Genomic DNA, 23,654 nt, shown 5'->3' on the forward strand with positions numbered 1-23,654 from the left:
GATTAGAGTTAATAATTCCGTATATTGTATAACACAAATTTGTTAATAGATTTCAGGTGCTCTCATCACACACACAAAATGGTAACTATTTGAGCAGAAGATATGTTAATTAGCTTGACTGTAGTTATCATTTCACTACATACATGTATATCAAATCATGTTGTATACCTTAAATATATACAATTCTTATTAAAAAATAAAATTTAAAAGGAGCTTCCATCTTATGGACCTCTCAGTTATGATAACCTTAAAAATGGACATGTGCATATGGCCTAGTGTCAAGTGTATAAAAATCACAAAAATTGGGTATATATTGATTTTTATACACTTCTAGCTCTAATGCCTAAGCTAGCTGATATCTTAGCCCAAAACAGGAAGGACTGAAACATATTCAGCTATAGGAATTTGTTTTCATTTCAATTAATAGAAAGGAACTATTCATGCCTTACCACATACTTGAAACATGGAAAAGTGGAATGCTAGTATTCTTTGCTAACTTCACCTCATCCACACTATACTTTCTCTCTTTTTTTGTATATAGAGGTTTAACCCATTCCAATACTGAGAGAAAGAAGAAAGCTTGGTTAAGAGATCATTCACACTTTTAGCTTTACCTTTTGTCTATTTTTCTTTGCTTGTGTCTTCTCTCTGTGTCTCTCTGTGCCTTTCTCTCTCTCTCCCTCTTTCAACCTCAGGTACTGCCAATACCTTGTGAGAATTTCACAATTTAAAATATTTTACCAGGTACCATCTTTCACCAATTCTTGGTAATTTCCTATTTTTAAGTAATAACAACTTAGGCTTGTGAAAATATTTTGGAGGACATGCTCATAGCTTGTTCTGTATCCAAAGCAACAAAGGGAAAAAAGAAAGAATGAATTTGGATACAAGTATGAACATTTTACAAATGTTACAAATGTGCTATTATAATGCTTTTGATATTTGTTACCATGAAAATACTTCCCCTTATTTGAAATCATGGCAAAAAATTGTTTTGAATAATTATGACTCCTTGCTCAAATTTAGAAGATGGCCTGAATGTATGAAAACTAGAGAGACTAAGAAAATAGCAATGAAAATCACAGAGCATAAATGAATTTTAAAAAATCTAAGTGTCCCTTTTTGAAGAAAGAGTGGTATAGGACTAACCCTGGGATAATTTATTGGATTTTATCCTAATAGGTGCCAATTAGTGGCAAATAAATTGCTTTTAGCTAAGAAAGTATTTTTCAAAAGTACTTTTCAAAGCCTCTCCTATAAGAAAACACTCCAGTGAATACTGGGCAGTGAATACCCTTGAATAACGGTGGGTTCTGCTAGTGTTTAGTTAGGTTTTGTCTCTGAAGCTGCCAAGACAACTTTGTTCAAGGAGGAGAAAAGTTGCCTGGGTTAGCCCTTAACTAAAAAATGAAAGTAAATCCTAATGTCTTATGAGAAAGCTAAACATCAAACATCAGGAACAAGAAATCAAAACAAGTTATTCATAAATTTTCTTCTTCTTTAACTTGCTCCGCACATACCAAAGCCTCCCCTTTTGAAGCAAGCTGCTGGGGTGATACGTAAACAACGCAATGAGGAGTCGCCTGTGCTCTGGGAACTGATGCTTCACGGAGCCACACTGAATTGTTTACATTCGGCTCTAACCAGCCTCTAAGCAAAAGAGTTCATTTTCTACTACCCCGTATTGTATTTACTTCTATTTTCATATCCCCTAAGACACATATGATCACAGTGTCTGAAAGAATGGAATATTAATGGAAATAAAATACATTGTAAAAATTACAGATAAAACCGAACTCTTTGTGTTGGATAAGGTTGGTAGTAATAGAAAGAAAGAGGAATGGAAGCCCAGATAGAATAAATACACTGAATAACATGCTGGAGAACTTGGTCCTACGGCTTCATTTAATATGAGACAAGCAGCTTTGGATCCATGCCACTAATAAGGTGTCCTCTAAGAAAAGTGGACCGTTTTCAAAGAAGAAAACAAGGAAACACTTTTCTCAGGTTTACATTGATCCAAAGATGCGAATTATTGCATTCTTATGACTTCCTTTCCAGTTTTCTTTCTTTGACTTGCATGCACACCCTCACCCATAATACCATAGAACTATACAATTTCACAATGTTTCAGACTTTCAAATTAAAAACAGATGAAATCGGAGGTGGGGGAGTTGGGGTATGGAGACAGGAGAAATTTGTCCTGTGCCCATGTGGGGGGCGGGTGACAGTGAAATTCCACCCGGCAAGTTATGCCACTGCAACAGAAGAAGTAAGAGGAGGTCAGTTTCATAGATTCAACTGAACCTTACCTGGTTTTGTAGTTAAATGCAGCAACATGCCCCTAATTCTTCCTCTAAAGTACTACATATGCTGAAAACTAGAGTATTTGACCTTACACATTTCCACAGAAGAAACTCCAAAGTAACCTTTAACTTCAATAAAACGCTGTGTTCATTCTTCCCCTTGTGCTCAACACACAGCAATCTAATACACCTCATCATGTGGTCCGTTACCATGGTAGCAATGAATCCAGCTGCTGAAATACAAAAGACTGACAAAAAGTTGCTTTTTTCCCCTCCACCCACCCTGACAAAGTCAGGTTTTTTTTTTCCTGCATGACAAGTCTAATTTGAATATGTTTCAGTTGCTGACTCAACTTCATGAACAAGGAAAAAAGAAAAAGAAAAATGAATAACAGAGATGTAAGAATAAACGGGCTCCCAGGACATTTAAACCAACTAGTGAAATATCTATATGCACTTTTAAGTTGCCACTAATCCCTTGAAATACTGATCATTATCTACTACTTCTGCTGACCAAATATTTTGAAGTGACACTTACTAACTCATTGGAAATGCAGCATTAATCTCACTGCATCTTTAAAAATATTTTTAAAAATACATGAAATGACTCAATAAACACAGACACTGAAAAACACTACATCATTATATGAAGGGCTAGTCTCAAAGTATTTTTCTAGGGCAAACTTCTAATCACAGCTCAGAGGTGGGAGGTAAAATTCTTCATTTTCTTTTCATCGAAACCCTGTGTTTAACTGTTACTTAAACAGATTAGATTTCAGTTGTATTTAAAATGCTCGCAGATTTGAATCTTGGAGCCTAATCCATCTACTAGAACCAACCAAACTATATCTGGGGGCTCTATATTAAAAATAGAGATCTAGGTGTTGGGATAATATCAACTCTGAACAATCCTGGGATCCCCAAACCAATGGCTACATAATTAAGATTTAAGGAATCACCTCCATTTTCTTCCCAATACTTTAGGAAGGCTGATGGGAGGAGTCCTGGATGATTGGGGCTTCACCTTATTTCAGCCGCTGTTCTTCCCTCCCACCATAGGGGTCTGTCCTCCAGCCAGCGACTGCTTTGTCCCTCAGGCCTTGCACTGCCACCCTGCTTCCACAATCTTGCTTACTTCCTAAATTTAGCTCATATTTCATAATAATGTGTTTATATACCTAACTTCTCTCTTTAGATATGGACTCTCCTAGGAAGGGAGATGTCTTACTCATCTTTATACACCAAGTAATCAGCAACAGTTTTGGCCCAATGGAGTGCTCAGGGGCTATTTATTATTTTCTTTTTTTTTTTTTTTTTAATTATAGTTGATTTACAATGTTGTGTTAGTTTCTGGTGTACAGCAAGGTGATTCAGTTTTTAATATGCATAAATAATAAATATATTTATTCTTTTTCATATTCTTTTCCATTATGGCTGATTGCAGGATACTGAATATAGTTCCCTGGGCTATACAGTAGGACTTTGTTGTTTATCTATGTTTATTTTAAATATAATAGTTTGTAGTTTCTAATTCCAAACTCCTAATTTATCCCTCTCCCACACCCTTTCCTCTTTGGAACCATAAGTTTGTTTTCTATGTCTGTGAGTCTGTTTCTGTTTTGTCAATAAGTTCATTTGTGTCATATTTTAGATTCCACATATAAGTGATATCATATGGTATTTGTTTTTCTTTTTCTGACTTATTTCACTTAGTATGATAATCTCTAGGTCCATCCATGTTGCTGCAAATGGCATTATTTCATTCATTTTTTATAGCTGAGTAATGTTCCATTGTATATATACCACACCTTCTTTATCCATTCATCTGTCTATGGACATTTATTTTGTTCCCATGTTTTGGCTATTGTAAATAGTGCTGCTATGAACATTGGAGCTCGTACCTTTTTGAAGTAGAATATTTTCTACTTCAAGATACTTTTTGTATCTTTTTGAAGTAGATTTTTCTTCAGATATATGCCCAGGATGGGATTGCTGGATCATATGGTAGCTCTATTTTTAGTTTTTTAAGGAACCTCCATCCTGTTCTCCATAGTGGCTGCACCAATTTATATTCCCACCAACAGTGCAGGAGGGTTCCCTTTTCTCCACATCCTCTCCAGCACTTATTATTTGTAGACTTTTTGATGATGGCCATTCTGACTGTTGTGAGGTGGTACCTCATTGTAGTTTTGATTTTCATTTCTCTAATAATTAGCAATGTTGAGCAGCTTTACATATGCCTATTAGCCACCTGTATCTGTATGTCTTATTTGGAGAAATGTCTATTTAGGTTTTCTGCCCATTTTTTGATTGGCTTTCGTTGTTGTTGTTGTTATTGACCTGTATGAGCTGTTTGCATATTTTGGAAATCAATCCCTTGTCGGTGGCATTGTTTGCAAATATTTTCTCCAAGTCCGTAGGTTGTCTTTTCATTTTGCTCAGTTGCTATTTCTTAAATGGATACAGCAGGAAATGAATGTTTTATCTTAGTGCCATGGAGGAAACCTCAGCTCCTCCAGAACTGTGTTCAAAGCTTTCCCTCTTGTGGTTAAACCCTTAAGAGGTCTGCACAGGTTTTTCCTTAATATTCTATACCACAAAAGGACGTGGACAGTAGGAGCTCAGAGTTCTTAAGAAGATCAATCGTGGACTTACCCAGATGTGGGTGTTAAACACAGCTCCCGCCCGCCCGTGCTAGTTTGGGATCTTGGAGAGATTATTTAACCTCTCTAAACCTAGATTACTCTTCTGTAAACTTCCTACTTTAAAGAGTTATGAAAAAATATTCAATAAGATAGTTCAAGGGAAGTACCAAGCAGTGAGCTTGGAAACAAACTAAATGCTCAATAAATCATTGCTTGTACTATTTGGTAAAAATGTTTATGATTTTTTAACAAGAGGGACAATGAGAAAGTGCATTGACACCTGACTTTCTCTTGCTGATAAAACTGTCATTTTCAATCAGATACACATTATCGATCATTTGCTTCATAGTATAAGTTTGGGTAAGGACACAGCATGAATACAGCGGCCATTTCAGGCAAATATCTAGGGTTGCTTGCTCCCACCTCCAAACCAGCTAGGGGGGGATAACCAGTCAAAAGGTTGTTATTGTAAAGCAATTATACTCCAATAAAGATGTTAAAAAAAAAAAAAAGGTTATACATACTCTCAGTGCAAAACGGACTGTGGGAAGAATGTTAAACTTGGTAGTCAATTAAAATTTTCTTTTAAATATGAAAGAAAAACACATTAAGGAAAGCAGTTCATTTTGTTACCTGGATTCTCAAGAAATGGTCTATATGTTATTTATTAGTGTTTTTTTTCAAATTAAAATGGGGTATAAAGAACTTTTATCATAAAGAGCTTCGGATTAGAAACTACATACATAGATTGCATTTTAAACAATTTATCAGTGTTGGATTGACAGTAGCCTTCAAAAGATCACCCTTACAGCAGTAATTAACACAATATTGTAAATCAACTATACTTCAATTAAAAAAAAAATCACCTTCATCTGTAACAAGGGCTGTAAACTGCCCACCAATACAGGCTTTTAGCTGTTTTTCTCCACAGTCATCTAACTCAGGAAATTACCTGACACCAAAGCCAACTGCATTGGAAAATTAGCATCAAAATCCCTTTGAAGACATAGTGCAAAGAAGCAGCCAGGGGTTAAGAAAGACCCGTGGGAGAGAAAAAACTTTCATTGCAGGAAGTTGTCAGAAAGAATAAAATGAATGTTGCACACAGCAAGATTTCTCTAACATTATTAAAAAAAAAAAAAAAAAGCCCTACAATGAATCCGTAGAGATTATTAAAATAGCTTTGGCACTGCTACAACTCTGAAAAATCCTTAAGTGTTGTGATTCATGATGACACAATTCTATAAAGCACAGAAGTGAGGCAGAAAAAGAGGCAAGAAGCACCTACATTGGAAAATCAGCACCCCCTAATCCTCTTCAGGACAGCTGATGAAGGAAAGGCTAATAGGACCACAATTTGAATAATTCATAACTATTCTCATGTGTGGCTGGCTGAACAGAAACTCACTGCTTGCATTCACTTCTTTGGGAGTCTCTACTGTGTGCCTTTTTTTCTCCTACCGATTGGTTATGTATTTGATTCTTCTTCATTTTGTAAATTTAAGAGCATATCGTTTATGTAGTTAATGTAGACTGCTACTAGAGCATTTAATATGATTAGCAAACATCCTTTGTCAGGGGCTAAAGCGACTGGTTTGATTGTCTCTCTTAAGATGTCAGTATATTTGGTTTCACAAAGTTTTAAATCCTCTTTTGCAAATGTTAAGATTAACTTCTCGCTCAGTGTGAACAAAATTTGTAATATAACCTGTGCTGGTGTGACCCACTTAATTTCATATGAAGAATTTAATCACCTAGGGAGAAACAGTTTTTGTGACATCATGCTTCAGAATACTGTCCACCAGGAAGTTGATTTGCCAAGCCCTGGACCCAGAGACATGGGAGGGAGCTTACAAGGTTACTTGCTTCACTGCTCTCTCTTCAGACGGGAGGGCACCTAATTTCCCACAAACTCAAGGTAACAACATAGGCTCAGAGGTCACGAGCTTGAATTAAACAGCATGGCTACAAAAAACTGCCTGCTAATGTCAATGAAATTAAAACAAGACAAAACAATTTGAACCCCTACAAAGGTAATTTTCTTCAGGTCATATTTTTAAACTTATTTATTTTATAATACCACAAAGTGCTTTATTGTTAGGGCACTGGTTTAAATCAAATAAGAAAACTTGTTAACAGCAACAAAAAAAAAGATTGTGATCTACTGAACAGTTCTTGCAAGAACAGAGTTTCCTGGGCTGCTTTGAGCAGCTGACCTAAAAAATATTAATCGGATTAGTATCTATTCTATTCATAAAAATTTCTTATGAAAGAACAAGGCTATTGAAAGCCATTTCAATTTAGATAGCTCAATATCAAAATATTCTATTTTACCCTTAAGATGTTTTCAAAACATGCACTCCTTTTTTGAATTGTAATAATGTTGCTATAAATAATAAGGATTTCTTTGTGTTTTTCTACTGTTGACACATCACAGAAATTACCTGTTTTTAAATAGCACTGTGAAATTGATGGCTACATATTCTACAGGTAACTTATTTGTAAACCTGGGATCATTTTGCCCTACTCACTTATGGAAATTTATGCCCAAATTTCTGTTTGTTTGTTTTTCATCTCTCTAACATTCATAATTATATAGTTATATTCTGGATTTTTCCTTAGGGAAAAACATCCTTGGTTTTTAAACTTAATAGTAAAAACCCATACTTGTCCATTTTCTCACTAAAAGGTAATATTACAGGTCCTACGTAGAGAAGTTGAAAAATGTGATTTATGAAACAACCTTAAAACACATATAATTCAACTATCTGAGGTAACAAATACTGACATTTTGCTGTATTGTACTTCTTTAATTTATATGTTAAAAATCTTGGATAATTTTGAAAATTGCTTTCTTTTGCTTAATGAAAGACGTAAAATAAGTACACTATGTATTATATATTCTTTGAAAATATTTTTTAATAGTTGTATAAAATCCTACTATTTGGATGTATCAGAATTTATTTAGCCATCCCTTATTGTTAAATATATTTTTAGTCTTTTCCAGGTTTCCTATTATAAGCAATATACCTTTGCATATAAACTTTCAGTTGTATCTTGGGTTACCTTCCTTAGAATAGATTACTGTGGGGGAGGGGAGACTATTGGGTTTAAGTTAGAAAGTCTAAGCATAGAATTTTAGAATTGAAAGGATCCATACATATAATTAAGTATAATACTTCCTTTTACAGAAGAGAAAACTGAGGCTCAATAAGGTGCAAGGGCTGGTTCAAAGTCCTACCATGAATTCTTCTGGTGCTAGAAGAGAAACTGGGGTTCTCTGTAAGTCCACTTTGTTTTCTGTAATTTCACCAAGCTGACCCAAATGGCACTTCATCTCTGGGGTGCTCCCTCCCAGGTATTAACTGTGAAACTCCATGAATGTGCTCTGAGCCCAAGGCAGGAATGGGAGTTACTTGGAGGTGGGTGACGCTGGTTTTTTTGTCAGGGCCAAGTCACATGGCAGTATCTCTAAAGCCACCTTCTACTGAGAGCAAAACAGAGGGGATACTGAGAAGAAGCAAACAGTCTCCCAGACCAAAATCTGTCCTGAGGAGAACAAATTGGAAAAGGATTCCAAGAGAGTTGTGAGGACTCATAAAGTCTGTGAATTCAAATTGATATAAAATTCGGCAGTGCTCTTTGATGGGGATTGAGTTCTTTCACGGTCTTGTATTCTGTTTGGAGAGCAGAAGAGCTGTGTGATTGTGTGAGTGGCAGATTGTCAGGAGGCTCACGGGGGAAGGGGAATAAATATGTGTCTGGTCACCCTCCTTGACAATCCTATATGCTGTAAGTTCAGGTGTGCTTGCACGGCCATGATGAGCTCTCCATTTGACAGGATATTTCATTTCCTGGCTAGAGGAAAAAGGGAAGGACATTTCTGAAAATCAAGGCTACTTGTGAAGTCAAGGAAACAGGCAGACTCCTGAGACCTCACTCTTAAAAGAATTCATTTTCTTATTCTGAATACACTGTACACAGAGATTATAGTTTCTCTATCTCTTCCATGTGACTTATTCTAAAATTAGATGATTTATTTGAATTTAATAAATATTCAGTGTCTTCTAAGAGCACATAGTGTACTAGATGTAGGCAAAGAAATATAAATGGCCTACAACCTAGAAGGGCAGATAAGAATATGGATAAGGAAAATATAGCTGTTGATATATGAGAAAAAATATAATTAACAGACTTGAGAGTACACAGGTAATTTAATTAGGTCAGTTTAAACAGAACATTTAGGGGTAAAAATCACCCATTCAGGGTGCCATAAGCTTGGACAGCATTCGTTGTTGGGATATTGGGTGTGTTTTCCCAGATTCTTCTACTTTGTGCCTGGGACTTGGAATACATCAGCCCACAGACATTCTAAAGCTCTATGGAGGGATGCCAGATGTACTTGAAGAGCATATTCATGAAGGAGATTAGATGTAGGAGTGATAGAAGCTACTGAGTTTCTCCCTTTCCTTGTAATGTGCCCCTGGAAAAGGACAAGTAATTAAGTAATAGGTGGCAAGGTGCAGGGAGAGGGCAGACAGGAACTGTCTCTCACGTAGCATGTGTGTCTGTAGATCATAGGTAATGAGATGGAGAGACCAGGAAGCAAATGCAATGTCCTGTATCTTGTGGGCACTGAGGAAAAGTTAATTATTGATAACAACCATGATAAAAATAAAGGGGATGAGAAAATGAAGCAAGTTAGGGGGGAAAAATTATGGCAAGACTATAGTGAGTAAATTATTTTGGAAAAACACAGACACAGTTGGAAAGGGATACAAGGTGATTTGGGGGGAAAGATAAAAAGAGAAGCAAATGTGATTCAAGAGAACACATAGCGAAGTTACTTAGGAAGTAAGAGAAAAAGAATATGAGAGAAACACCACTATAGGGAAAATTAAATAAACTGAGATGAGTAACAAATTAATTTGAAATTTCATGCTATAAAAGTACTTGAGGATAGCCTCATCCACCAGAAGGCAGACAGCAGAAGCAAGAAGAACTACAATCCTGCAGCCTGTGGAAGGAAAACTACATTCACGGAAAGATAGACAAAATGAAAAGGCAGAGGACTTTCTACCAGATGAAGGAGCAAGGTAAAACCCAAGAAAAACAACTAAATGAAGTGGACACAGGCAACCTTCCATAAAAATAATTCAGAATAATGAAAGTGAAGATGATCCAGGACTTTGGAAAAAGAATGGGGGCAAATATCAAGAAGACACAAGAAATGTTTAACAAAGACCTAGAAGAATTAACGAAAAAAAACCTAGAAGAATTAAAGAACAAACAAACAGACATGGACAATGCAATAACTGAAATGAAAAATACACTAGAAGGAATTAATAGCAGAATAACTGAGGCAGAAGAACAGATAAGTGACCTAGAAGACAGAATGGTGGCATTCACTGCTGCAGAACAGAATAAAGAAAAAAGAATGAAAAGAAATGAAGACAGCCTAAGAGACCTCTGGGACAACATTAAATGCAACAACATTCGCATTATAGGGATCCCAGAAGGAGAAGAGAGAAAGAAAGGACCCGAGAAAATATGTGAAGAGATTATAGTCGAAAACTTCACTAAGATGGGAAAAGAAATAGCCACCCAAGTCCAGGAAGTGCAGAGAGTCCCAGGCAGGACAAACCCGAGGAGAAACACACTGAGACACATAGTAATCAAACTGACAAAAATTAAAGACAAAGAAAAATTACTGAAAGCAACAAGGGAAAATTAACAAAAAACATACAAGAGAACTCCCAGAAGGTAAACAGCTGATTTCTCAGCAGAAACTCTACAAGCCAGAAGGGAGTGGCATGATATATTTAAAGTGATGAAAGGGAAGAACCTACAACCAAGATTACTCTAACCGGCAAGCATCTCATTCATATTCGACAGAGAAATCAAAAGCTTTACCGACAAGCAAAAGCTGAGAGAATTCAGCACCACCAAACCAGCTCTACAACGAATGCTAAAGGAACTTCTCTAAGTGGGAAACACAACAGAAGAAAAGGACCTACAAAAACAAACCATAACAATTAAGAAAATGGTAATAGGAATATACATATCGATAATTACCTTAAGTGTGGATGGATTAAATGCTCCAACCAAAAGACACATATTGGCTGAATGGATACAAAAGATACAAAAGCAAGACACACATATATGCTGTCTACAAGAGACCCACTTCAGACCTAGGGACACATACAGACTGAAAGTGAGGGGATGGAAAAAGATATTCTATGCAAGTGGAAATCAAAAGAAAACTGGAGTAGCATTACTCATATCAGATAAAATATACTTTAAAATAAAGAATGTTACAAGAGGTAAGGAAGGACACTACATAATGATCAAGGGATCAGTCCAAGAAGAAGATGTAACAATTATAAATATGTATGCCCCCAACATAGGAGCACCTCAATACATAAGGCAACGGCTAACAGCTATAAAAGAGGAAATCGACAGTAACACAATAATAGTGGGGGACTTTAACACCTCACTTACACCAATGGACAGATCATCCAAACAGAAAAGTAATAAGGAAACACAAGCTTTAAATGACACAACAGACTAGATAGACTTAATTGATATTTATAGGACATTCCATCCCAAAACAGCAGATTACACTTTCTTCTTAAGTCCACATGGAACATTCTCCAGGATAGATCATATCTTGGGTCACATATCAAGCCTCAATAAACTGAAGAAAATTGAAATCATATCAAGCATCTTTTCCGACCACAACGCTATGAGATCAGAAATCAATTACAGGGAAAAAAACGCAAAAAACACAAACACATGGAGGCTAAACAGTACGTCAATAAATAACCAACCATGAAGAACTCAAAGAGGAAATCAAACAATATGTAGAGACAAATGACAATGAAAACATGGCAATTCAAAACCTATGGGATGCAGCAAAAGCAGTTCTAAGAGGGAAGTTTATAGCAATACAAGTCTACCTCAAGAAACAAGAAAAATCTTAAATAATCTAAACTTGCAGCTAAAGGAACTAGAGGAAGAACAAACAAAACCCAAAGTTAGCATAAGGAAAGAAATCATAAAGATCAGAGCAGAAATAAACGATAGAAACCAAGAGAACGATAGCAAAGATCAATAAAACTAAAAGCTGGTTCCTTGAGAAGATAAACAAAATTGATAAACCTTTAGCCAGACTCATCAAGAAAAAGAAGAAGAGGACTCATATCAATAAAATTAGAAATTAAAAGGGAGAAGTTACAACGGACACTGCAGAAATACAGTGCAGCCTAAGAGAGTACTACAAGCAACTCTATGCCAATAAAATGGACAACCTGGAAGAAATGGAAAAATTCTTACAAAGGTATAACCTTTCAAGACTGAAACACGAAGAAATAGAAAATATGAAGAGACCTAACACAAGTAATGAAATTGAAACTGTGATTAAAAATCTTCCAACAAACAAAACTCCAGGACCAGATGGCTTCACAGGTGACTTCTATCAAACATTTAGAGAAGAGCTAACACCCATCCTTCTCCAACTCTTCCAAAAAATTTCAGAGGAAGGAACACTCCCAAACACATTCTATGAGGCCACCATCACCCTGATACCAAAACCAGACAAAGATACTACAAAAAAAGAAAATTATAGACCAATATCACTCATGAATATAGATGCAAAAATCCTCAACAAAATACTAGCAAACAGAATCCAACAACACATTAAAAGGATCATACACCATCATCAAGTGGGATTTATCCCAGGGATGCAAGGATTCTTCAATATATGCAAATCAATCAATGTGATATACCATATTAACAAATTAAAGAATAAAAACCATATGATCATCTTAGTAGATGCAGAAAAAGTTTTGACAAAATTCAACACCCATTTATGATAAAAACTCTCCAGAAAGTGGGCATAGAGGGAACGTACCTCAACATAATAAAGGCCATATATGACAAACCCACAGCAAACATTATTCTCAATGGTGAAAAACTGAAAGCATTTCCTCTAAGATCAGGAATGAGACAAGGATGTCCACTCTCGCCACAATTATTCAACATAGTTTTGGAAGTCCTAGCCACAGCAATCAGAGAAGAAAAATAAATAAAAGGAATCCAAATCAGAAAAGAAGAAGTAAAACTGTCACTGTTTGCAGATGACATGATACTATACATAGAAAATCCTAAAGATGCCACCAGAAAACTACTAGAGGTAATCAATGAATTTGGTAAAATTGCAGGATACAAAATTAATGCACAGAAATCTCTTGCACTGCTATATACTAACAACAAAAGATCAGAAAGAGAAATTAAGGAAACAAGCCCATTCACCATTGCAACAAAAAGAATAAAATACCTAGGAATAAACCTACCTAAGGAGCTAAAAGACCTGTACCCAGAAAACTATAAGACACTGATGAAAGAAATCAAAGATGACACAAACAGATGGAGACATATACCACGTTCTTGGATTGGAAGAATCAATATTGTGAAAATGACTATACTACCCAAAGTAATCTACAGATTCAATGCAATCCCTATCAAATTACCAGTGGCATTTTTTACAGAACATGAAAAAAAATCTTAAAATTTGTATGGAGACACACAAGCCCCCAAATAGCCAAAGCAGTCTTGAGTGAAAAAAACAGAGCTGGAGTAATCAGTCTCCCTGACTTCAGACTATACTACAAAGCTACAGTAATCAAGACAATATGGTGCTGGCACCAAAACAGAAATATAGATCAATGGAACAGGATAGAAAGCTCAGAGATAAACCCACGCACCTATAGTCAACTAATCTATGACAAAGGAAGCGAGGATATACAATGGAGAAAAGACAGTCTCTTCGATAAGTGGTGCTGGGAAAACTGGACAGCTACATGTAAAAGAATGAAATTAGAATACTCCCTAACACCATACACAAAAATAAAGTCAATATGGATTAGAGACCTAAATGTAAGACTGGACACTATAAAACTCTTAGAGGAAAATATAAGAACACTCTTTGACATAAATCACAGCAAGATCTTTTTTGACCCACCTCCTAGAGTAATGGAAATAAAAACAAAAATAAACAAACGGGACTAATGATACTTAAAAGCTTTTTCACAGCAAAGGAAACTACAAACAGGACGAAAAGACAACCCTCAGAATGGGAGCAAATATTTGCAAACGAATCAAGGGACAAAGGATTAATCTCCAAATTATATAAACAGCTCATGCAGCTCAATATTAAAAAAACAAACAACCCAATCAAAAAATGGGCAGAAGACCTAAATAGACATTGCTCCAAAGAAGACATACAGATGGGCAAGAAGCACATGAAAATCTTTTCAACACCACTAATTATTAGAGTAATGCAAATCAAAACTACAATGAGGTATCACCTCACACCAGTTAGAATGGGCATCCTCAGAAAATCTACAAACAACAAATGCTGGAGAGGGTGTGGAGAAAAGGGAACCCTCTTGCACTGTTGGTGGGAATGTAAATTGATACAGCCACTATGGAGAACAGTATAGAGTTTCCTTAAAGAACTAAAAATAGAATTACCATATGATCCAGCAATCCCACTACTGGGCATATACCCAGAGAAAACCATAATTCAAAAGGACACATGCACCCCAATGTTCATTGCAGCACTGTTTACAATAGCCAGGTCATGGAAGCAACCTAAATGCCCATCGACAGATGAACGGATAAAGAAGATGTGGTACATATATATAATGGAATATTACTCAGCCATAAAAAGGAATGAAACTGGGTCATTCGTAGAGACGTGGATGCATCTAGAGACTGTCATACAGGGTGAAGTAAGTCAGAAAGAGAAAAACAAATATCGTATATTAACGCATATATGTGGAACCTAGAAAAATGGTACAGATGTACTGGTTTGCGGGGTAGAAATATTGACACAGATGTAGAGAACAAACGTATGGACACCAAGATGGGGAAGCGGCAGGGGGTGGGGCTGGTGATGGGATGAATTGGGAGATTGGGATTGACATGTATACACTGATGTGTATATAATGGATGACTAATAAGAACCTGCTGTTTAAAAAAATAAATAAAATAAGATTCAAAAATTCAAATAAAAAAGTACTTGAATGAACTCCATGATTGGAATGAATGAAAAAGGTTCATCTGGTTGTTAAACACATTTTATATAAATCGACCCATAATATAAATATATTGGGCACTTTGGACCCTTCTGGGTGATTGTGGTGGCAAATACCTCATCGACAGGGGCCATCTGCCTGACATTTCAGAGGTTTTCATATATGATACCCAGGGATTCACTGGAGCCCATCTGGGAGGGATTATCCACAGCTCATACTTCACACTGGTCAGTTCTTCATCAGGACACTGCATTCCCTTTAGAGCCTCACAGTGACACGTTAAATGGAAAAACTGGAGAAACCATTCATTACACAATGGTGAACAATGCACAGGAAGCGAGGTGGCATAAAAGCCCATGAGGGAGGCACTTAAGCATTTGAAAGCATATCTGCATGTAAATAATTGTGAGCAGGTGTTCTCCCTTTTTTACAGAAGCCACTACAGTCTGCTTTTGGTCCTTCAGGAAGGACCTCCTGACATAATATCAAAATTATGGCTTACAAGTAATATGAAGCAGAAAGGCACTAGCATTAGCATTCTACATTGTTCATCAGAGATGAATGTGTTTGTAGAATATTAGCCACTCACATTCATTACACATGTAAAGACCCTTGACATCCCAGTGAAGACACAATCACGTGTTTATATTCTCCTATAAACACACATCAAGCAGAGAGAAACCCTAAGTTACATGTTAGCTCCTGTGGTTTGGATTGCCTACCCATACTGTCATACTTGTAGCAATAATATCCAAAGAATTAAACACAAACACATTCGTTTTATCTATTTCAGGCTTTATGACATCTTTGGTAAACACTGTAGACGAATTAAAAAAATAAAAGTAAGCAAAAACATTTTCTAATCCCTTACAATCCCACCAACCACAGTTAACATTTTTGTATTTACCTATTCGTATCTCTCTATATACAACTTGATCTTTTTAAAAATTTAATTTATTGACATATAGTTGATTTACAATGTTGTGTTAATTTCTGCTGTACAGCAAAGTAATTCAGTTATACAATATACAGCTTGATTTTAAAATGGATTTTTCTTTTTAAACTATATAGCTATATTCCACATACAGACTTCATGACTCTCTTTGAGATTGCTTTTTTTCTGGGCCTATTGGATATATATAGCCTAGCCTGGAAGACAATGGCAAAGGTAAAGAAACTAGGCTGCTCATAAATGCTGTGTTCATTATGGGTGGTATAACTAGAAAATGATGAGTTATTAACTGGAATGGGGAAGGGTCTTGGAACTAGATCCAGGGAGAAATGAGTGTTGGAGTTCTGGACTTGGGGATCAAGGTCTAGGTCAAAGGGAACTCCTAGCTGAAGGCGAAGCAGGTTCTAAAACATGGTGACCCAGGAGGAAGGTGGCAAGATGGGACCCCTTTTGAAGGATGTGACCATAGTCTAAGGAATAACCGTGCTGATGATTCATTCTAATATCGGGCTTATCATCAGGACTTTAGGAAAGCTTTGAGAATGGTTCTCAGCTTCACAGTGAGTGATTAAGTCCGTGTCCATGCTTGGAATCAGGTAAGAGGAAAGAATGTCCTCTCTGTGGTGATCCCGTGCTATCTCAGACCTCTCTGAGCAAGTAACATTTGAGACAAAGCCTGTGAAGAATGAGAAGGAGGCATTTCAGACATAGGTGAGGTCCCCAAGGTAGAGAGAGCCTGACATGTTCCAGGAATACCGGAAGACCAGCATGGCTGGAGCTCTCAAGGAAGGGGCGGAAGGTCAGTGCGTGAAAAGGTTGGCAGGGACCAGGGCTTCGTGGGCCACATCACATCAGCTGTTCTGTAATTTATTCTCAGCGCAGTGGGAAGCTTTGGGAGGACTCCAAACATAAGAGTCACATAATATAATTTTATTTTTAAAAGAACACCCTGACTAGGATGTGGAGAAGTGATAGGAGAGGGGCAAGAGTGGATAAAGTGAAACCAGTCTGGGCAGCGACTGATGATTCTGGACTAAAACACTGACAATGGGGACACTGAGACATGGACACATTTGAAATATGTATATTCTGGAGACAGAACTGATGGGAGTCATTCATAGACTGAATGTGGGAGGATGAGTGAGAATAGAGTGTAAAGGAAAACTCCCCACATTCTGAAATAAAAGGAGGTGTCATTGACTAAGATGCAGGAGCAAGTGGACGCAATACAGAGTGGGGCAATGTAAGTGTGAGGGGAAGTGTTGAATGCAAGGTGCCTCTGAGACAATGAAGCAGTGGTGTCACATAGGCTGTGTCTATATGCACCTGGAACCCTGAAGATAGGGCTTGGATGGAGATATACAGGTGGGAGTTGTAGGCACAAAGCAATTTTTTTTAAAGCCCTGGTTAAAGGAGACCATACCTGGAGAAGCAGGCTAAGATTCCTCCCCCAGACAGAGGGGTGGGTCAGGGAGGTAGAGGGGAAGCCTTGTGACTATGTTTCAATGGAGTTTAACACAGGGGTTTTCCAGGAAGGAACGGGTGATCTTTGAGTTGAAAGCTTCTGAGAGGTTAAGATGAGAATGGAAAAAGCATTCAATAGCTTTGGAATATGAAGATAATAATGATCTTAATAAGAACATTTTTTGGGGAAGGTGAGGATGAGGAAGTGAAGTCAGCCTCTCTAAATTTTTGGGGGGAGAAAGTTGGATTTGTTGGGGAGCAGAAGTAGGGTAGCAACTGAAACAAATAAAATCAAGAGAATATTTCAAATATAGGAGATTGTAGAAAATATTTACAGGCTGAGGAAAGTGGTCCACTAAAGGCAGAGACTGATGATGTGGGAGAGAAAATGACTGATTTAATGTACTCAGTCCTAAAGAAGGTAAAAGGGGATGAAGTTGAGAGGACATGTGGAGAGAAACGGCCGCATGATGTGAGGGAAGAAGGAACTGAAGGTGCAGATGGAGGTATGTTTGTAAGTTTGGGAAGAGAAAGAGGAAGTTCCTGTCTCATGGCTTCTACCTTCTTGCTTCTAAGAAGCAAGGTTGCCAGCTCAGAATGAAGACTGGAAAAAGGGTTTGATCCAAGTGGAGATAAAAGAGTTGGTCCTTGAGAGTAGGAGAGTGAGCTGTCTGTAGAAATAGTAGGATAGTCATGGAGGGCTGCAAGCACATGTGAAGGGATGATCATGAGTCTAGAATGACACCAGTGTGATCAGTTGTGTGGCTCAACCAATAGGTGAAAGTCTGGGAAGTCGGGGGAGTGGGTTCATCCATGGCTCTGCTATTGTCTGGTGGATGTGATGGGAGAGAATATGTACAACGGTGTTGAAGGTACATAAAAGTGCAGTTGGTACAAGGGCTGGACCATGGAATCTAGGCAAGAAAGGATGGAAGTAAAGACAGGAGGAAATTTTTTTGTTAGTGATAAAGAACTAGGACCAAAAGACCCTGCAATGAACACAAAGAATTGCAAATGTGGAGATCAGAGCAAAAGAGCTAGAAGGGTAGGAGATGGTGTTCAGAGAGAGTGGGATATCTTACTTTCTGATTGTGGAAGTGGTTCAGTTTCTGAGTAACTACCTCCAGTGGTCATCTAAGAAGTCGATGGCTGAGGTCAAATGGAGGGATTTTTCCTGGATATAAATAAGGAAGGTATTGATTGGATTATCCACAGGTATACTGAAGTAATCACGAATGGAGATAAGAGGTATAGTAGGGATATTTATGTGACCTAGGCAGAGCCAATCAAAGTCATGTGAGAAACAGAGTTCAGCTCTTTTCTCTGTGATCTATGGTTGGGTAGATTGTATATGCTGGGAGGTGCCAGTGGCTTTCTTCATCATTGCATGGGTAGAGGCTGCTTAAGTATTAATCCAACACTAGAGGAAAACAGAGCTGAGAAAGGGGAAAGAGACAGAGTCCTGTGCATAAGCTCTGAACCCCTGAATCTACCCTTTCTGAAGTCTGACTGCCCCTGTGTGTCAAGCTAGCCTTGACATACAGAGAGATTTTTTTTTTTTTTGGTCACCTGCAAAGACGAAGCATAAACTAATAGGGGTGGATCTGTTTCACAAAAAGGAAGTATGTGGAAATGTAACAGATTTGTTGTTTACCTACCCAATATTCATTCTTCTATTTTTATTTGCTAGCAGGACTGTTATCCATGGCTACACTGTAGGCCTCACAGAAAGGTCTAAGTCAATCACTGCTATTGCAATACCCTTGCCAGTGATGCCAGCAAAATATGAAGGAAAATCTGCAGGGGGGAGTGTACAGGCATACCTCGTTTTATTGTGTCTTCACAAATTGTTCAATGTGTGGCAACCCTACACTGTACAAGTCTACAGGTGCTATTGTTCCAACAGCATTTGCTCACTTTTTGTCTCTGTGTCACGTTTTGGTAATTCTTGAAATATTTCAAACTTTTTCATTATTAATATGTTTGCCATGGTGGTGCATGATCAGTGATCTTGGACATTACTACTATGAATTGATGAAGGCTCAGAGGATGGTTGGCATTATTTAGTAACGAAGTATTTTTCAATTAAGATTTGTACATGGTTTTTAAAGGCATTATGCTATTGCACACTTAATAGACTATAGTACAGTGTAAACATAACTTTTATATGCTCTGGGAAACCAAAAACTTCATGTGACTCACTTTATTGGGCTATTCGCTTTAGAGTGGTGGTCTGGAACTGAACCCACAATATCTCCAAGGTGTGCCTGTAGTGGACTGAGTAGTGTGATGGTTAATTTTGTGTGTCAACTTGACTGGGCTGTGAAGTGCTCAGCTATTTCACTCAACATTATTCTGGGTATGTCTTTGAGGGTGTTTCTAGATGAGATTAACATTTGAGTGGGTAGATTTAGTGAAGTGGATTGCCCTACTCAATGTGGGTGATTCTCATGCAATCTGCTGGAGGCCTAAATAAGGAAAGAGAATCTTCTCTCTCTGCCTGATGGTCTTCAAGCTGGGACACAAAACTTACTCCATCGGCTTTCTTGGTTTTCAGGCCTTTGGACTACAGATCTGGAGACTTAGTCTCTATAAATGTGTCAGCCAATTCCTTATAATAAATCTCTTTATATATCCTGTTGGTTCTGTTTCTCTGTGGGAACTCTGACTTATACAAGTAGTGTCCCTCAAAATATCACATTTACCCAGAAACTGAGAATGTCACCTTATTTGGAAATAGAGTCTTTGCAGATGTAATGAGTTAAGGACCAAGGTGAGGTCATACCAGAGTGGGTGAGCCCAAAATCCAATGACTGGTATCCTTATAAGAAGAGGAGAGGGATCTGTTGAGAGGAACCAAGATGGCAGAGTAGAAGGACGTGCTCTCACTCCCTCTTGCGAGAATACCAGAATCACAACTAGCTGCTAGACAATCATTGACAGGAAGACACTGGAACTCACCAAAAAAGATACCCCACATCCAAAGACAAAGGAGAAGCCACAATGAGATGGTAGGAGGGGCACAATCACAGTAAAATCAAATCCCATAACTGCTGGGTGGGTGACTCACAGACTGGAGAACACTTATACCACAGAAGTCCACCCACTGGAAAGAAGGTTCTGAGCCCCATGTCAGGGTTCCCAACCTGGGGGTCTGGGAACGGGAGGAGGAATTCCTAGAGAATCAGACTTCAAAGGCTGGTGGGAATTGATTGCAGGACTTTGACAGGACTGGGGGAAACAGAGACTCCACTCTTGGAGGGCACACACAAAGTAGTGTGCGCATCAGGACCCAGGGGAAGGAGCAGTGACCCCAGGGGAGACTGAACCAGATCTACCTGCTAGTGCTGGAGGGTCTCCTGCAAAGGTGGGGGGTGGCTGTGGCTCACCATGGGGACAAGGACACTGGCAGCAGAAGTTCTGGGAAGTACTCCTTGGTGTGAGCCCTCCCAGAGCCTGTCATTAGCCCCACCAAAGAGCCCAGGTAGGCTCCAGTGTTGGGTTGCCTCAGGCCAAACAACCAACAGGGAGGGAATCTAGCCCCACCTATCAACATTCAAGTGCATTAAAGTTTTCCTGAGCTCTGCCCACCAGAACAATAGTCAGCTCTACCACCAACAGTCCCTCCCATCAAGCCTCTTAGATAGCCACATCCACCAGAGGGCAGGCAGCAGAAACAAGAAGAACTACAATCCTGCAGCCTGTGGAACAAAAACCACATTCACAGAAAGATAGACAAGATGAAAAGGCAGAGGGCTATGTATCAGATGAAGGAACAAGATAAAACCCCAGAAAAACAACTAAATGAAGTGGACACAGGCAACCTTCCAGAAAAAGAATTCAGAATAATGATAGTGAAGATGATCCAGGACCTCGGAAAAACAATGGAGGCAAAGATTGAGAAGATGCAAGAAATGTTTAACAAAGACCTAGAAGAATTAAAGAACAAAGAAACAGAGATGAACAATACAATAACTGAAATGAAAACTACACTAGAAGGAATCAATAGCAGAATAACTGAGGCAGAAGAACAGATAAGTGACCTGGAAGACAGAATGGTGGAATTCACTGCTGTGGAACAGAATAAAGAAAAAAGAATGAAAAGAAATGAAGACAGCCTAAGAGACCTCTGGGACAACATTAAATGCAACAACATTCACATTATAGGGATTGCAGAAGGAGACGAGAGAGAGAAAGGACCAGAGAAAATATTTGAGAGATTATAGTCGAAAACTTCACTAAGATGGGAAAAGAAACAGTCACCCAAGTCCAGGAAGCACAGAGAGTCCCAGGCAGAATAAACCCAAGGAGAAACACGCTGAGACACATAGTAATCAAACTGACAAAAATTAAAGACAAAGAAAAATTATTGAAAACAGTAAGGGAAACTTGACAAATAACATACAAGGGAACTCCCAGAAGGTTAACAGCTGATTTCCCGGCAGAAACTCTACAAGCCAGAAGGGAGTGGCAGGATATATTTAAAGTGATGAAAGGGAAGAACCTACAACCAAGATTACTCTACCCGGCAAGGATCTCTTTCAGATTTGAGAGAGAAATCAAAAGCTTTACCGACAAGCAAAAGTTAAGAGAATTCAGCACCACCAAACCAGCTCTACAACAAATGCTAAAGGAAGTTCTCTAGGCAGGAAAAACAAGAGAAGAAAAGGACCTACAAAAACAAACCCATAACAATTAAGAAAATGATAATAGGAACATACATATCAATAATTACCTTAAACATGAATGGATTAAATGCTCGAACCAAGAAACAGGCCTGTTGAATGGACACAAAAAGAACACCCATATATATGCTGTCTACAAGAGACCCACTTCAGACCTAGGGACACATACAGACTGAAAGTGAGGGGATGGAAAAAGATATTCTATGCAAATGGAAATCAAAAAAAGCTGGAGTAGCAATACTCATATCAGATAAAATCTACTTTAAAATAAAGAATGTTACAAGAGACAAGGAAGGACACTACATAATGATCAAGGGATCAATCCGAGAAGAAGATATAACAATTATATATGCACCCAACATAGGAGCACCTCAATACATAAGGCAACTGCTAACAGCCATAAAAGAGGAAATCGACAGTAACACAATAATAGTGGGGGACTTTTACACCTCACTTAAACCAATGGACAGATCACCCAAACAGAAAAGTAATAAGGAAACAGAAGTTTAAATGACACAATAGACCAGATAGATTTAATTGATATTTATAGGACATTCCATCGAAAACAGCAGATTACACTTTCTTCTCAAGTGCACATGAAACATTCTCCAGGATAGATCACATCTTGGGTCACAAATCAAGCCTCAGTAAATTTAAGAAAATTGAAATCATATCAAGCATCTTCTCTGACCACAATGTGATGAGATTGGAAATGAATTACAGTGAAAAAAACATAAAAAAGGCAAACAAATGGAGGCTAAACAATACATTACTAAATAACCAAGAGATTACTGAAGAAATCAAAGAGGAAATCAAAAAATACCTAGAGACAAATGACAATGAAAACACGACAATCCAAAACCTATAGGATGCAGCAAAAGCAGTTCTAAGAGGGAAGTTTATAGCTGTACAAGTCTCCCTTAAGAAACAAGAAAAATCTCAAGTAAACAATCTCACCTTACACCTAAAGGAACTAGAGAAAGAACAAACAAAACCCAAAGTTAGCAGAAGGAAAGAAATCATAAAGATCAGAGCAGAAATAAATGAAATAGAAACAAAGAAAACAATAGCAGAGATCAATAGAACTAAAAGCTGGTTCTTTGAGAAGATAAACAAAATTGATAAACCATTAGCCAGACTGATCAAGAAAAAGAGGGAGAGGACTCAAATCAATACAATAGAAATGAAAAAGAAGTTACAACAGACACCACAGAAATACAAAGCATCCTAAGAGACTACTACAAGCAACTCTATGCTAATAAAATGGACAACCTGGAAGAAATGGACAAATTCTTAGAAAGGTATAATCTTCCAAGACTGAACCAGGAGAAACAGAAAATATGAACAGACCAATCACAAGTAATGAAATTGAAACTGTGATTAAAAATCTTCCAACACACAAAAGTCCAAGACCAGATGGCTTCACAGGTGAATTCTATCAAACATTTAGAGAAGAGCTAACACCCATCCTTCTCCAACTCTTCCAAAAAATTTCAGAGGAA

At 37.8% G+C, this 23,654-nt stretch overlaps 1 protein-coding gene across 30 annotated transcripts in view; it reads right to left on the reverse strand.

Moving 5' to 3' along the window:
• The window catches only part of DTNA (dystrobrevin alpha), a 390,891-nt gene that overhangs the window by 169,352 nt on the left and 197,885 nt on the right, over positions 1-23,654 (reverse strand). Inside the window, exon 1 of one of the 30 annotated variants that reach the window (XM_049697956.1) lies at positions 2,313-2,485. The exons of 22 other annotated variants lie outside the window; for them this stretch is intronic. The gene's annotated coding sequence lies outside the window, so the exon portion shown is untranslated. Of the gene's footprint in view, positions 1-2,312; positions 2,486-23,654 lie in introns of those variants that run through there. 7 more of the 30 variants (XM_049697957.1, XM_049697965.1, XM_049697963.1 and 4 more) reach the window with 7 other exon arrangements.

Source organism: Orcinus orca, chromosome 15 (genome assembly GCF_937001465.1).
Source record: "Orcinus orca chromosome 15, mOrcOrc1.1, whole genome shotgun sequence".
NCBI lineage: Eukaryota > Metazoa > Chordata > Mammalia > Artiodactyla > Delphinidae > Orcinus > Orcinus orca.